Genomic DNA, 15753 nt, shown 5'->3' with positions numbered 1-15753 from the left:
AACGAGAAGCACAAGGAAATGTCAAGTACTTTTCAGTAAGGTAATGTCTGCAAGTGCTGAAATAGTAAGTGCGAGTAGTTTGATAGCAAGATAATTTGTAACGAGCAAGTAAAGATAATAGTAACAAGTATGCAGCAAGGTAGCCCAATCCTTTTGAGGCAAAGGACAGGCCAAAACGGTCTCTTATAATAAGCAAAGCGTTCTTGAGGGTACACAGGAATTTCATCTAGTCACTTTCATCATGTTGGTTTGATTTGTGTTTGCTACTTTGATAATTTGATACGTGGGTAAACCAGTGCTTAGGTGCTGTTCTTACTTGAACAAACCTCCTACTTATGATTGACCCTCCGACAAGCATCCGCAACTACGAGAAAAGTAGTAAGAATAAATTCTAACCATAGCATTAAACTCTAGGATCCAATCGGTCCCTTATGGAATAGTGCATAAACTGGCGTTTAAGTTTCCGTCGCTCTCGCAACCCACCATCTATTTTCTACTCCACTATGCATTCCCTTAGGCCCAAATATGGTGAAGTGTCATGTAGTCGGCATTCACATGACACCACTAAGGGAATCACAACATACATACTATCAAAATATCGAACACATATCAAATTCACATGATTACTTGCAACATGATTTCTCCCGTGACCTCAAGAACAAAAGTAACTACTCACAAATAATAATCATGCTCAAGATCAGAGGGGTATTAAATAGCATACTAGATCTGAACATATAATCTTCCACCAAATAAACCATATAGTAATCAACTACAAGATGTAATCAACACTACTAGTCACCCCCTAGTAACAATCTATAGTTCCGGTAACAAGATTGCATACAAGAAATGAACTAGGGTTTGAGAGGAGATGCTGCTGGTGAAGATGTTGATTGAGATTGCCCTCTCCAAGATGGGAGAGTTATTGGTGATGATGATGACGATTATTTCCCCCTCCGGGAGGGAAGTTCCCCCGGCAGAATCGCTCTGCAGGAGGGAAAAAGTGCTCCTGCCCAAGTTCCGCCTCGAGGTGGTGGTGCTTCGTCCCGAAAGTCCTCTCCTTATTTTTTGTAGGTCAAAATGACTTATATACCAGAAGATGGGCACCGGAGGTGTGCCAAGGAGGCCACAACCCACCTGGTGGCCCCCCTCTAGTGTTTATTGGCTCCAGTATTTCTTAAATAATCCATAAGAAATCTCCGTAAAGTTTCAGCTCATTTGGAGTTGTGAAGAATAGGTGGCCTAACATAGCTTTTCCAGGTCCAGATTTCCAGTTGCTGGAATTCTCCCTCTTGGTGTGTTCCTTGCAAATTATGAGAGAAAAGGCATTAGAATTACTCCAAAAAGCATTATTATAGATAAAAACATTATAAATAATAGTAAGAAAACATGATGCAAAATGGACGTATCAGGTGTCTGTGTTGGTATGTGTGGGTGTGAGAAGATAATGAGACCTGGGGAGAGGGTGTGTCATCGCGTGAGGTCCGGTGGGTCGAGGTGAGGCCCTTGTTTTGGTTCCGTCCTGCGCCACATTCCTCGGCCCGTGACACATTTAGGGAGACCCATGGATGACTAGTCATACAAGACAAAGATAGTAGAATCGTGAAGGACTCTGTGTCCACTGACAAAGCCAGCTAGGATTTGTAACCCTAGGTCCTCGTACTAAGGTAACCCCTAATCTCTGATATTACTGTTCATCCAACCTAACTTTAAGGGGCATCCTACAGAATGCTCCGCTAGAATCATACTCGTTGATTAGGAAGAGAGGTGTGAGACAATACGTGAGAGATAGGCCTAAAGATAATGTGCGTACAGGAGACACGTAGGCAGGTCTATGTGTATAGAAAGGGTCGATGGGGATTGTGCGTGTGTATGCTTGTGAGAGGAAGAGTGATTGTGATAAAGGTTAGTGAAAACAGTCGTAAATGGTTACGATAGGGAGGGAGGGTTATATCGAGAGCATGTCTACGAGAAAGACACCTCGGGAGAGAGTGTGTGAGCATGTGTGAGAGACCACCGATGGAGAGTGAAACTACACGCAAACGACTGATGTACACATTGATTAAAGATATAAATTGTATCCAAATATTAGGATGGGATCATGATATTTGCAATTCGCGTAAGAAACGATCATTGATCCATCAGACATCTAGATTCTATTGAATTTGAGCATTTCTATGTTATTATTTGATATAATTGATCCACGTAGTTAGTATTTTGAACTCCAGACAATGCATCGCTTTAGCAATCGAATATAAACATGAGTGTAGTTCATGTTTTTTTTGCAAGGTGAGTATAGTTCATGTTGTCTGTGTAAAGCACATTATACATACGAAAGTTACACAATGAACACTATAAATAGCTAGCTATGAACTAGCATACATTTGAATTCAACATAAGGTGGTTTAAAAAAATTTGAATTCAATATGAAGTCCATTCAATTATTTGAAATCGATATCATGGAATTTGTAAATCGTACCTAAATAATGGGGGCACCAATCTTTGCTTTGATTTTGTACATAATAGCATATATAGTCGTGTACAAAATAGATTCAAATTTAGCTCCTCCATTCCAAAATAATCTTAGTGATGGGATTTTCAAGTGTCAAAATTTCAAAAAGAAGCGGATAATTTAATGAGGTTTTCAAACATACAAGGTCAAATTTAACGTTGTCTATTTAGGTCAATCTCAAAGTTCAAGAGTACTCTAAACGCGAATGCTTGTGTTTCAAAATTTCGAACGAAGCGCCAAAAGAGCCTCTACTTGCCCGAAACCTTGTGAGACCAATGTTTTGTAGTAGAAGAAAATTACTTTTCTAACTCCGACCCGTGAAATCTACTGGCCCGACGTCCAAAGGTCTAAACCGGGGTAGGTTTGTAGCTTCATCTAGACGCCATGCAACTGCCTCCGAAAAACATTCATACACAATGGCCGCCTAAGCACAAATGCGCTCGGCTGAAATAGCTCCCGCCCACTATTAGGGACACCTGGGATTACCATCCTACCCCTGACTCGCAGTAGGTCCGAAATTTAAGAGGGGGAAAGTTTGTACTTGCCCCAAATTTCAAACAAGCGCGTCCCATCTGTTCAAAAAAGCCAAAAACAAGCGCGTCCCAGACCGAAACATGGTTCTCCCTAAGAAACCCCCGCCCCCGCCCCTCGTCCGATTCCCCATTCCTATTCTGTGGGCGCCAAAACTACCTGTCCACCAGCCACATAACCCCGGCGTCCTCCGTCCGCCACCCCATCCCACCCATCAACCGGCGCCCTCCTCCATCATGCTCGATACCCCAACTTCGTCGTCCACCGCAACCTCAACCACAACGCCCTCCACGGCTAGTAGTTGAAGCCGAGGCCGAGCCGTCCGTACCCAAGCCAGTCAAACCATGCCATCTTGCGCCTCACCGCTGCCGCTCCAACTTCGCCACCGTCCACCACACCGGAGTTGTTCCTGCTACACCGTCCTTCACCGCCTCAGATCTTCTTCCCCTCCGCCGATAAATAGCCACGACAACACAGTCAACAATTTGGCCATGGGTTCGTCCAAGGCTGCACCCTCCTCCAAAACATCGATTCCCCTGGAAAAAAGAAGAAGATCGCCGGGACATATGGAGGACACCAGACTGGCAACCGGAAATGGTATTCCTCTTCCCTTATTCGTGCAAATCTTACGTGTCTGCTTGCACGGTATTCATCCCACAGAAGACACTAGTTGACCTCTTCTTCTTGATACTAGAGGTTCCTAGTAACTTGCGATGCACAAGGTTTCTCCTCATATACTATTTCACCTTTGCTAGAGGTCCGTCGCCTCCCTAGATTTCAATTCCTGGTCAGTTGATTCCCAATTAATAGAAGCATTCCCCAATGTAACAGGCGCTAGTCCGCCTATTACATCGGGGAAGCAGTGCCTCGGTGTTTATATTAGGGGCGCGTGGGGCCTAGAGCTGCTGGCGCCCGATATGGAGGTCGGCCGGGATTGAAGGGATGGCCTGGGGGCGATGCCAAGCACGGCAGTGGTGTGAGGTCGAGGGGAGGGCGGGGCGGTGGAGGCTTGGGTCTAGGCCGGTGGTCGCTGGCGGTTCGAGAAAGATCGTCAACAGTGACTGGCGGGAGGTAGACAAAGGCCATCTGCCCGTTCCTTATAGATCGTATGGTTCATAAAAAATCGACTGACCTATTTATTTTCAGTCGACTATTATCTTGATGGGACCACATGTGGTGGTGTGCTGGAGGAGTACCTGCATTTCCTGTGCTCATATATTACAAAATCATACGGAGTGGAATCTAATTTTGTTTGCCATGCAATGTTGTAGAGCTATCATATGTCTCATGTCATTTATTTTTCAGCCACCTGCTATCTGCTACTTTTACAGTACACTAGTTCTACACACACTTCACCCATACTCTCACTATTGTGTTTTTATGCTAGGGTATTTCAGACTCTGCTGCCATGAGAGAAGCAGAAAAGAAAAGAGAGAAGTCGCTCCAGCGTCGTACGCGGATAGGCCAGACACTTTTCAACCTTATAAAGGGTGCAGTGTCAGCAGATGGAGATGGTAGACGTAGCTCGGGAGTTGATGACCTCGCTCGCAATGAACCACCATCTCAGGTGCTTGCTTTAACTTCACGGTGTCATATGTGGTTGCATGTTGCATATGGTGTCTAGCTTGTATTCGAAAGGACGAAGTCGGTCTTTAAGATAAGGAAAGATATATTTTTTTACATGAACCACCATCCCGTGAGCACCAGAAGACAAATAGCTTGTCAGGGAACTGGCCGAGCCAGTGACAAGCCCAGCACAGACATGCATCACCTGGAAGCCAACTAAAAATCCACGATGGTGGTGAAGCAGCCCGCCTCCCACCAGGCTCTCGGGTCCTAGATGATCATGCTCACCACTCCAGCCGGATGTCTAGCTTGTATTCCTTCCAATTTGGTTAAATTGCATCTGCTTAGCTTACACATTATACCTTTGAATATGACATGCCTTCCTATTTTTGGTACATACTAGTACATCTGTCTATTAACCATGTTCTTACATCAAACTAATGTTCTTGTGTATCCCTCATCAATCACTTATAATGAGGAAATCAGGCCAGTGGACTACTGTGAATAAAGATCCTCATTTAAAGAATGAAGCGTTAGCCTCCCGACATGATTCTCAAGAAACAGCAAGGCTAGATGAAGATAATGAATGTAGCTCTGTAGTTGATTACCGCATTTCCCCTACACTAGCATCAGAGGTGCTTGCTCTAACTTGGCAGTGTGATATGTGGTTGCATGTTGCATATGGTGTCTAGATTTTAATTCTTCCAATCTGGTTAAATTGCATGTGCTACTCTGCTTAGTTTATACAGTACATTATACATGTTAATGTGACACGCCTTCCTATTTTTAGTACATAGTACATCTGTCTATTAAGCATGTCCTTACATAGAACTATTGTTTTTTGTATCCCGCATCAATCAATATGTCGAGACACCTTTAGTATATGCAGTGTGATATTAGTTGCATCTTTCATATGATTTATAGCATGCGCTGCTTCTAATTTGTTGAAATGCCATTTATGATGGGACGCTTTTAACTTGGCAGAGTCATATTGGTTGCAACTTTCATGTGGTGTCTAGCTTGCATTGCTTCTTATTTGTTGGAATGGTTTCTTCTTAGTTTACACAAACAATTGTGAATATTCCATGACATCCTGTTTTTCGTACATATTCCATCCTGGTATCATGTGTTTTCCTTACCTCAAAGTAGTGATTGTTAGTATCATGCACAAATGAGTTCTGAAGAGTGAATTTTATTGCTTTTTCTTGTCGGTTTTACTTGACAATTCAAAATCAATAAAGCGGAAGGAAGTTAGCAAGTCAGCGGATAAAAGTGCTCCTTCCAAATGGAGGGCCTCTACAGATTCTACTCCTCCACCCCCCAAGATGATTTGCAAGACAACACATGCATAGACACTCAACGTAGCTGTGTTGATGATGAGCACGTCTCCCCTAGTGCACCATCACAGGTGCTCCCTCTAACTTGGCACTGTTATATGTGGTTGCATGTTATGTATGATGTCTAGCTTGTATTGCTTCTAATTTTGTTGAATTCCATCTGCTTACTTTACACATTATAGTTGTGAATAAGACACATGTTCCTATTTCTAAAACATACAATATCTATCTATCACACCATGTTCTTACATCAAAGTACTACTGTTGTGTAACCTACAACAATCACTTATCATAAGTGACGTTTGACTTGGGAGTGTGATATAGGTTACATCTCATATTCTTATCTAGCTTGTACTACTTCTAATTTGTTGAAATGCCTTCTCCTTAGTTTACACATCAGAAGCTGTGAATAGGCAATGCTATGAATATGCAATGGCACTAATGACGAGAGACCCTTAACTTGGTAGTGTGATGTTGTTTGCATCTTGCATATGATTTATTTCTTGTACTGCTTCACATTTGTTTAAACACCATTTATGATGAGACACTGTTAACTTGGCAAAGCGATATTTGTAGCATCTTTCATATGGTGTCTACCTTCCATTGCATTGCTTCTAATTTAGTGAAATCTCTTCTGCTTAGTTTACACATCATAGTTCTGGTTATCTCATGACGTCCTGTTTTTTGTGCATATTACATCCTCCTATCATGTGGTTGTCTAACATCAAAGTTCAGTTCGTCTATATCATGCATCACTTTGTTCTAAAGAACTAAATTGCTATTCATTTTTCTTGTTAGCTTGACTTAACATGGCACAAAGAAAGAGGAAGCAACACAAAATGACAGGGAAAGGGAAGCGGAAGAATCCTGCAGATTCTGCTGGCACTGATGGTGCAATAGAAGGTCAAAGTCAGACGGAAAATTGTACAAACAGGGTATCCCATGCTACACAAGCTTCATAATAAGCCAAACAGAAACAAATAGCTGCCACCAAACAAGCAGAGACAACCCTAGTTGTTGCAACACCTTCCAAAGTACCACCAGCTACACGAGTTACTCGTTGGTCAACTCAGCTAGCAGCACGTTCCCAAGCTCCCTTGCCACCTGACACTACTTCCAAAGCACTCTTGACACAAGATGAGTTGGCAAGATCAGATGAACTTTGTGAGCTTCAACAGCAAGAAGGTAGTTGCTAGAGTCAAGTTACAGTTGCATGCTTCTTTATATGTAGTCTCACAGTTTAATGTACACTAACACTTCCTATGTTTGTTGTTGGACTAGCACCTAGGCGCAAGAGGAAACAAACATCAGGGATAATGCTCGATAGGTTAACTAAATCTAGAGGAGGACGAATGGAGATATGTTTTGAGGCAGGTTTAAAAAGGCCACGTGATGCTACAGAGTCAGCCAAGTTAGTATCAGAGGCAGCGGTTGCCATTAGGTGTCATGTACGTATCCTCCCAACATGGATTCAATACAGAAATGACAAAGACGAAACCTAGTTCAACACCTTCCTCGACCATTTATCTGTAAAGGCCTCGTTAAACATGGGTTTGATCCAAAGTATCAGGTACATTATATATATGTGATCACATCACATGTTGAAGGCCTATTTGCGCATGTGCCACACAAATCTATCTTCTTGTAGGTGAACTGTTCAAAGAACAAGGCCAACCATACGAAAGTGAAATTCCAATAGACGACAGGATCTCGTAGCTATATTGCACACTGCGAGGCTCTTGTAATTAGCTGTTGTTTGACTCTTTTTGTTGTACCATATTATCAGATCTATATTGACTTGTTCCAAATGCAAAGGAAAGCCCGCAAGGACCAAAAAGTACCTGAACCAAATGTTGTGGAAATCTTCAAGGACTGTCACACTAGCAAGACGAAAGGCATGACTACACCAGTCAAAGCCGCTGTTGTAAGTCCTTAATCCTCATACCTTTTAACTACTACTTACTCTGACTTGTGCCTTGAACTGCATGGTTTGCAGCCAATGTCCATTACTCTTCTCAATTTTATACACAATTTTCTTAGCGTATCATTGCACCTTACAAGGTTTAAAAGAGAGGAGTGATGTTCCTTTGATCTTGACCTCTAATCTAGTTCGGTGCTGGACATGTCCACACAACGTTACAATTTCCTGTTTGTCTGTTCTCAGTTGTTTTGTGATATTAATGATGTCATACTATGCTTACTGTATTATAAAATTTATCTCTTTATCCTTAGCTGTTAATATAATGTGAAGAAATAGACAATACATTAGCCGTGGTACATGATCATATGTTTGGAACCTAGTTTTATAATGTACTTTGTAGTAAAATACAACTAATATTTTACATGGGTTCACCAGAATAAGTTCTGTATATAGACCAAAGCTATTTTGTTTGGTTTTGCTGCCTCCTTAATATCTTTTGTTCTGGTACTACTAATGTAAAAACTCAACTTTTCAGCAAGCTATGGAAAAAATGGTGGAACCTCCACCTTTTGAAGGTGGCGAGGCAACTATAACCGCAACATCAGCTCTTGCTGCAGTGGGTCAATACCTGTCCACTAACAGTGCCAAAAGCACGTTCCTGCGTAATACTGGGTTGGTTGTTAAGGCAATCTCGTCCAAACAGCCTGATGATAAAGATATGCAAGCTCAAAACAATGTTATATCTGTGCTCCAGACACAAGTCCATTCCCTAACAGAGACCCTTTGTGAAACAAGGACATACATTGTTCGATGTCGTCAAGATATGCATGGTTTTGAAACCAGACTATGAGACATTTGCTATGTTGTTTAGGAGCCTAGGATAAATGAAGGCGAAGGCTATGGTGCTCCATCGGACAATACAACATGAAAACGTAACAGTCAGGTCAAATTAACTGAGCTTCTGAACTTGCGGTGGTGCATTTATCTGCCAGACTGTTAACTTTTATGCCAACCTTCCTTTTGTTTTATAGTTGTAATTTGTTGTGTAGCGACACAAAATTTGTTCTTAACGTGCAGCCACTGGTTGAAGAAAACGGCAAGCCATTTTTGTATAGTGTAGGGTGTTCCCTATATTTGCACTGGTGGCAATCTTTGATGCCCAGTGGATGTAATTTGTGCAATCGCCTTAATAGCCTAGCATTAGTTTCGGGCTTATTTATTTCCTAGTATTCTTTTTCCCTGGTTTGCTAGTGGCCGCAACAACCACGGGCCTTATACGGACCGTGGTAACCTTGACCCTGCTACGGGCCATAGGATCCATGGGCCTCCTATGGGCCATAGATAAATGGGCCTCCAACAAGGTCGTAGAATCGGTGGGCCTCGGGCCATCGGATAAATGGGTCTACATGGGCCGTAAATGGGTGTAATTGATATTGGCCTAGCACAGTAATGGGTCATTAACAGGCCAGGGGACAGCAAAGTCTTAATTCCCTCACAGGCATAATGGGTCGTTAATGGACAAGAATATAGGACAGGCTGGAAATGGCGCAACGGGTTAACATGCCAGAAATGAGCCGACTCTTGCCACGGGCCAAATTTGGACCATTAGGGGAACAAGCCAGTAATGGGCCGGAAGTACTCGAGGGCCGGGAAGGAGCCCAAGAACGTATGGGCCATCAGTAGGCCGAAAGCTAACACGGGCTGGAAACGGCCCATGTGAATCATGGGTCGTTAATGGGTACATAGAAATTTACTGTTCATTATGGGCTAGAGTCACTGTGGGCCTCTAAAGGGCCTAAAGATATGAAGGCCTCATATGGGCCGAAAGACGTCGTGGGCCATACACTACAAGAAATATGTCAACTTGTGACCTTCTGTTAGTGACCCTGGAAGAATTGGTCATAGATCTATGACCATTTCAGACCAATTGGTCAAAAGTTGTTCGGGGGGCTCCAAAACCTAAACTATAACGACCATTTTGGTCAGAAAGGTCATAATTTCCTTACATGAAATGGTCATAAAGCAGATAGCACTGGTCTGCTGCCTTATTTCCAGCTGATCATGACCAATATAGATGGTCATAACCTTGTAAATTGTGGTGGGTTGCTATGACTAGGCGCCACCTCATCAGTTTTGCCTATGTGTCATGTCCATGTGGCAGTTTTTGCCCTAGGTTGTGAAGCAACCTATATTTCTGTCATTCCCAAAATTCCCAAAAAAATCTCATAAATTCTTTGGGTCATATCTTCATCAAATATGTAAAAATCCTTCCTTGCCTAGTTCAAAACTAATTCAACAATATTCATTTTCCTATTCTGTTCACGACATCACTTTATGAAGGAAGTGCTATTTATATATTCTCGATTGCCCTCGGAATTTTTGGGCACTCTTTCCTATCCAAATCATTACCGCATGACAAAATTCAGCTCCACTTGCCTAGCAAATCTTCCTCGGCAAATTTCCAAAGTTTTTGTCCACCTAGAAGCATTGTGAAGGAAGTACCTTTTTTATATATCCAAATGACATGAAATTTGTACAGTTTCTTCATATGCCCAAATTATCACCCTCCTCCAAATTGCAGCTCAGGCAAATTATCTATGTGAGCCCAGGTTCAATTTATATTTTAAGGCCAAATTGGCACGTTGCAAAGCAAGTGTTATCTAGACCCCTCCTATTAACCTCAAACTCTTTGGTCACTCTTCCATATCCAAATCATTGCCACATGATAATATTCAGCTCCATTTTCCTAGTCAATCTTTCTCAGGAAATTTTCAAAGTTTCTACCTCGAGAGAAGCTTTGTGAAGTAAGTACTAGCTAGTCTTACCCAAATGATCTGAAAATCTACCAAGGCATAACCATACCTAGGTAACTTACCTACACCAAATTTGAGCTCATTTCATTCATCCAATTTCTCTCACTAGTTTTCCCAAGTTTCTGTCCATAGAAGAGCATTGTGAAGGAAGTACCACTTTGGCATGTCCAAATGGTATCAATTTTCTATGGTGCTTTCCAATGCCCAAATAACCATCCTCCACCAAATTTCAGCTCAATCCATTCATTATTTTGAGCCCAGCTTCAACATTCATATTTCTGTCCAGTGTGGTACTTTGCAAAGCAAGTACCACCTAGGATCCTCCTTTTGATCTGAAAATTTGCGAAGACATTCTTCTTAGTAGATGATCATCCTCAGCAAAAACTCACGCCCATTGGCCATGTGCATTTCCCATACCGCTAATCAAACACATGGCTGCTAATTCATGTTTAAGCATCGATCGGTCTCCTCGTGAGAACCTTATGTTGTAATTTTCTTCCTAGAACCTACCTGGGGAGTGCCCAACCCACTAGACATGCCTAGGCTGCCCAGAACACATGGCAACGCCACGGTCACGCGGTGACCACGCGTCGGGCATGCGAGTTTACGCGCTCTAGAGTTGGGGGCCTTGGCCACCACCCAAACCTCGATGTATCGCCATCAAACCATGTATTTATGATTAAATAGGTACTTATGTAACTATAAATGATTTTTGGAAAAAAATAAACAGTAAACTATGAGGCAGTTGCGGTTCAAACTTGACCCGCTTCCTACTGAATCGGCGGGAATTTGTCTTTTTCACCAGAGGTGGATCAAAACTTTTGACGCCCAACAATTTTGTCAATTGTGCATTAAATATGGCCTAGTATTTTATAAAAATGATTTGGTCCAATTTTGCAACAATTATTTGGGAGGTCCTTCACAAAAAAACCTCCTTTTTGGCACTCGAAAAATGGAAAATGGTTATTTCGTCCAAAGAAAATGAAAACTTCCTTAAGCAACATTGTTTGCCATTCCAATATGCACCCTTGTGCACAATATGAGATCATTTGAACAAACTATGCCATGGATCTGGCCATAAGATTGATCATTTGGCTTGAAAGCCATTGATCTCCACACGTGATAGCTCGTTTCTGAGAACACTTTTTTAAAATAATTGTCGTATTACAAGTTTGTTATTTTTCCTAAGAACTTGGCCACATATAATGACACAATGCGAAGGTTTCCCAATTTTTTTATTTTTTTTATTTTTTTATGCCCATTTCAAAATGCGGTCAAAACGGCGGGAATGACCGTTCCTAGCTAGTGCTTGAATCTTGGAACTTTTTTGGTGTTTCTCTGATTAAATAGATACTTTTGTACCTAGAAATGATTTTTGGAAAAAATAAATAACAAACAATGAGGACGCTGCAGTTCAAATTTGACCCACTTCCAGCTGAATCGGCGGGAATTTGTCTTTTTCACCAGAGGTGGATCAAAACTTTTGACACCCAACCATTTTGTCAATTGTGCATTAAATATGTCCTAGTATTTTATAAAATTGATTAGGTCCAATTTTGCAACAAATATATGGTAGATCCTTCACAAAAAAACTCATTTCAAGCACTCGGAAAATGGAAAATTGAATTTTCCGTGCAAAGAAAATGAAACCTCCCTTAGGCAACATTGTTTGGAATTCCAAGATGCACCCTTGTGCACAATATGAGATCATTTGAACAAACTATACCATGAATGTGGCCATAAGATTGATCATTTGGCTTGAAAGCCATGAATCTTCATGCATGATAGCTCGTTTATGAGAACACTTTTTAAAAATAATTGCAGTATTACAAGTTTATTATTTTTTCTGGAAACTTGGTCACATATAATGACACAATGCGAAGGTTTCTCAATTTTTTTGAATTGTTTATGCCCGTTTAAAATGCGGTCAAAACGGCGGGCTTGACCGTTCCTAACTAGTGGTTGAATCTTGGAAAAAACTTTTGACGTTTCTCTGATTAAATAGATACTAATGTACCTAGAAATGATTTTTGGAAAAAATAAATAGCAAACTATGAGGCAGCTACAGTTCAAATTTGACCCGCTTCCAACCATTTTGTCAATTGTGCATTAAATATGGCCTAGTATTTTATAAAATTGATTTGGTACAATTTTGCAACAATTATGCTGTAGTTCCTTCACAAAAAAACCTCATTTCGGGCACTTGAAAAATGGAAAATGAATTTTTCGTGCAAATAAAATGAAAACTCCCTTAGGAAACATTGTTAGGTCTTCTGTGTAAACTTGTGCAAAATATGACATCATTTGAACAAATATTTGATAGGTCTTTCACAAAAAAAACTCATTTTAAGCATTGAAAAATGAAATGAAAAATTTGTATGTAATCAATTATGACCAATTTATATGGTCAAAAAATCTTCAAATTGTTTGGTGCGCTCTGATTGGTCCATAGGAATATCACGCGGATCATGTATCAACCACCGTCGAATGCTTGTGGATCCAACGGCAGCCCTCACCCCCTCACCCAACCGCAGCCCAACCACCCAAACCCTAACCCGCACCCGCACTCCTCCTCGCTCAGCTCCTCGCTGCCAGCTCCTCCCTCTCCGCCCCAACCTAAAATCCATCCCCTATCCCGCTGCCGGCCTCCCCCAGATCCCACGGCCGACGACCCATCCTCCCCTTCCTTCCGCCGCCACCTCTCCCCTCACCTCAGCCACCACCTCCGCTCCTCTCCCCTCTCCTCCCAGGCTGCAGATCCACTAAAGCTCCTCCTCTCCCCACCCCGCACCATGGCCGGCCTCCACCCCTGCGTTGACGATGAGGAGCCCGAGTCACCATGCCTCCCCGCCCTCAAGTGGCTCCATCCACATCACCCCATCCACATCCGGCTAGCTCGATCCGCATCACCCCATCTCCATTCGGCTACCTCGATCTACGTCGCCCCATCCGCATCCGGCTACCTTGATCCTTCGTCGCGGACCGCTCCTCCGCCGACCCGCGCCAAGTTCCTCGGGAGTTCGCTCACTGCATTGCGTTTCTCAGAGAGAGGGAAGGGAGGAAGAGTAGGCTAATGGCAGCGGCGTTGGTGGCGGGAGCGCTCTGGCGGGGAAGATCCGGAGCAGGCGGTGCGACCGAGAGGACACTGCGTAGGCTCGTGAGTCCCCTTACCCCTTCCCCTCCTGCTTCTCCCCTCCCGACGTGTGCGTTCGATCTGATCCGATTCCGAGGTAGAGCCTCATCCCCGTCCGAGAGCCGACGACCAGGGCGATGACGGACGCACATGTGGTGGTGGTAGCCAGCCGGACCAGCCCGGTGACCGTGGCGAGGGGACGGGAGGGCAGGGGGCGAACCAACTCTGTCTCTCTGTCTGTCCTAGTGTACTCGCTCCCTTCTCTTGTACAGCTTCAGTTTCAGCTCCATGCCTGCGTGCTATCCATCTACTCCACTCCAGAGTAGCGTGAGAATGCTAAGTTAAATAAGAAGAATTTGCATCTCGATCTTTTAAAGATTTTCACACGCGAATGGAATCGGCAGAGTTTAGTGGCGGTGGAATTTATTCCACGCCTTTCCTTGGATTGGATTCAGACTATTATTGCCTCACCTCACCTATGCTAGGTTCAGGGTCCTATGAATTCATTTCGTCTGTATCCACCCTGTACATACCTGCTATGTTTTGTTTCTGGTTAGTTAGGCTGATTCGTCCGCTTGTATCCATTTTCCTGAACTAATTTCGTGTATTAGTTCGTTTTAGGTTAATTTTATACTATCTAGGACCATGTGTTTTTTGGTTAATTTTACTGTGTTGGATTTGGAAGCGCAGGAGACCTCCGTGGACGACATCGACGATGAAGAGGAGGACAAGGAGGACGACCAGGACATACGCGACCCCACCACCGAGCCCAACGGGCTAGACGAGGACATAGTCGAGTCCGACCTCGAGCTCGACAAGGAGGGCATCGTCCAGTCCGACCATGACGGCGTGCCACAGAAGGTCCTGTGCTCTGCTCTGCCTGCCTCGTTTACTGCCTCGCCACCGCAATAGATGTTCTTTTTTATTTTGTAATATACCATCAATGATTTGCTGTAGCTTAATTTCTGCGAACTAGTATTATTCGTTCGCATAGTTGGCCAGCTCTAGACTAGTTAGTGCTCTTATTCTTGGCCCCATGGTTACAGTGCTACCTTATAGCCCAGGATTCTACTGCTTTCTTCTATAATTTGTCACCCTTCATTGCCATATGCTCTCTCTGCTCTTAGCACATCGCTTGATTGGAGTGAACTGAATTGTGACAACTTTGCTTGGCAGATGGAAGACTCTTTCATTGAGGTGACCGAGGATCTGGCTGGATTTCTGCGTCTTTGATCTGATGCGTTTGTGCGTGCGTGTGTTGAACAGTGACCACTGATCTGGTGAAGGGTGCCAAGGAGAAGCGGCTGTCAAGGGCCCCGTCAGGATGCTGCTCAACATCACCACCAGGAAGTTCCCCATTGGAGAAGGTAGCCACCTCCCTCTCTTTGCCCTTCCGCCCGATCCCATTTGCTTAGTAGCTCTGCATAGTATCTGGTCCTTACATGCTCACAGTAGCTCTGGTTCACTATGTTTTTGTCGATAGCTGACTGTTTAGGGAATTTCCGTGACGATGATGATGTTGTGCTGGGCAGAGGATGTGAAACATTTAGACCGCTGTGGCCTTTCCGGTCTTTGATGATCTAAAATTGAGCTTTTTAAAACTGATGCCTAGCATGCTATCAACGTTTTTTTGTTCCTCATCTAGAGATGCAGCTCTCTGTGTTGGTTTGATATAATGTAGAGGAGTTGCATGTGAATCGTTTGTCAGCTGAGCATATGATGTTACAAGGAGATGCTACTGAGATTTACGTCGTTGAAGTATCTTAAACCGAGCTTTTTTAAAACTAATGCTTGGTTGATCTAGTTCTAGTATATTAGTTGGCTGTGAGAGTCTACTGTTATTAGTGCTGTGTTGTCATTTCTTTTTACGTCATTGAAGAATAAAAAAGATAAGCATTTCTCCAGCCAATGTCTGAAGTAGCTGCTGATGTGTAGTCATCGGT

General features: G+C 43.0%; 1 non-coding gene and 1 pseudogene across 1 annotated transcript; both read left to right on the top strand.

The window, feature by feature from the left end:
• The first annotated feature begins 15336 nt into the window (after positions 1 to 15336).
• On the top strand, positions 15337 to 15421 carry LOC125549631 (annotated as a pseudogene).
• Positions 15422 to 15520: 99 nt separating this feature from the next.
• Positions 15521 to 15604, top strand: LOC125549633. The gene has a single exon (XR_007301409.1). It is a non-coding gene; the product is annotated as a small nucleolar RNA SNORD36 (small nucleolar RNA).
• Positions 15605 to 15753: the final 149 nt, after the last annotated feature.

The sequence above is a fragment of the Triticum urartu genome, chromosome 3 (genome assembly GCF_003073215.2).
Source record: "Triticum urartu cultivar G1812 chromosome 3, Tu2.1, whole genome shotgun sequence".
Lineage (NCBI taxonomy): Eukaryota > Viridiplantae > Streptophyta > Magnoliopsida > Poales > Poaceae > Triticum > Triticum urartu.
This window is presented reverse-complemented; position numbering and strand designations above follow the sequence as displayed.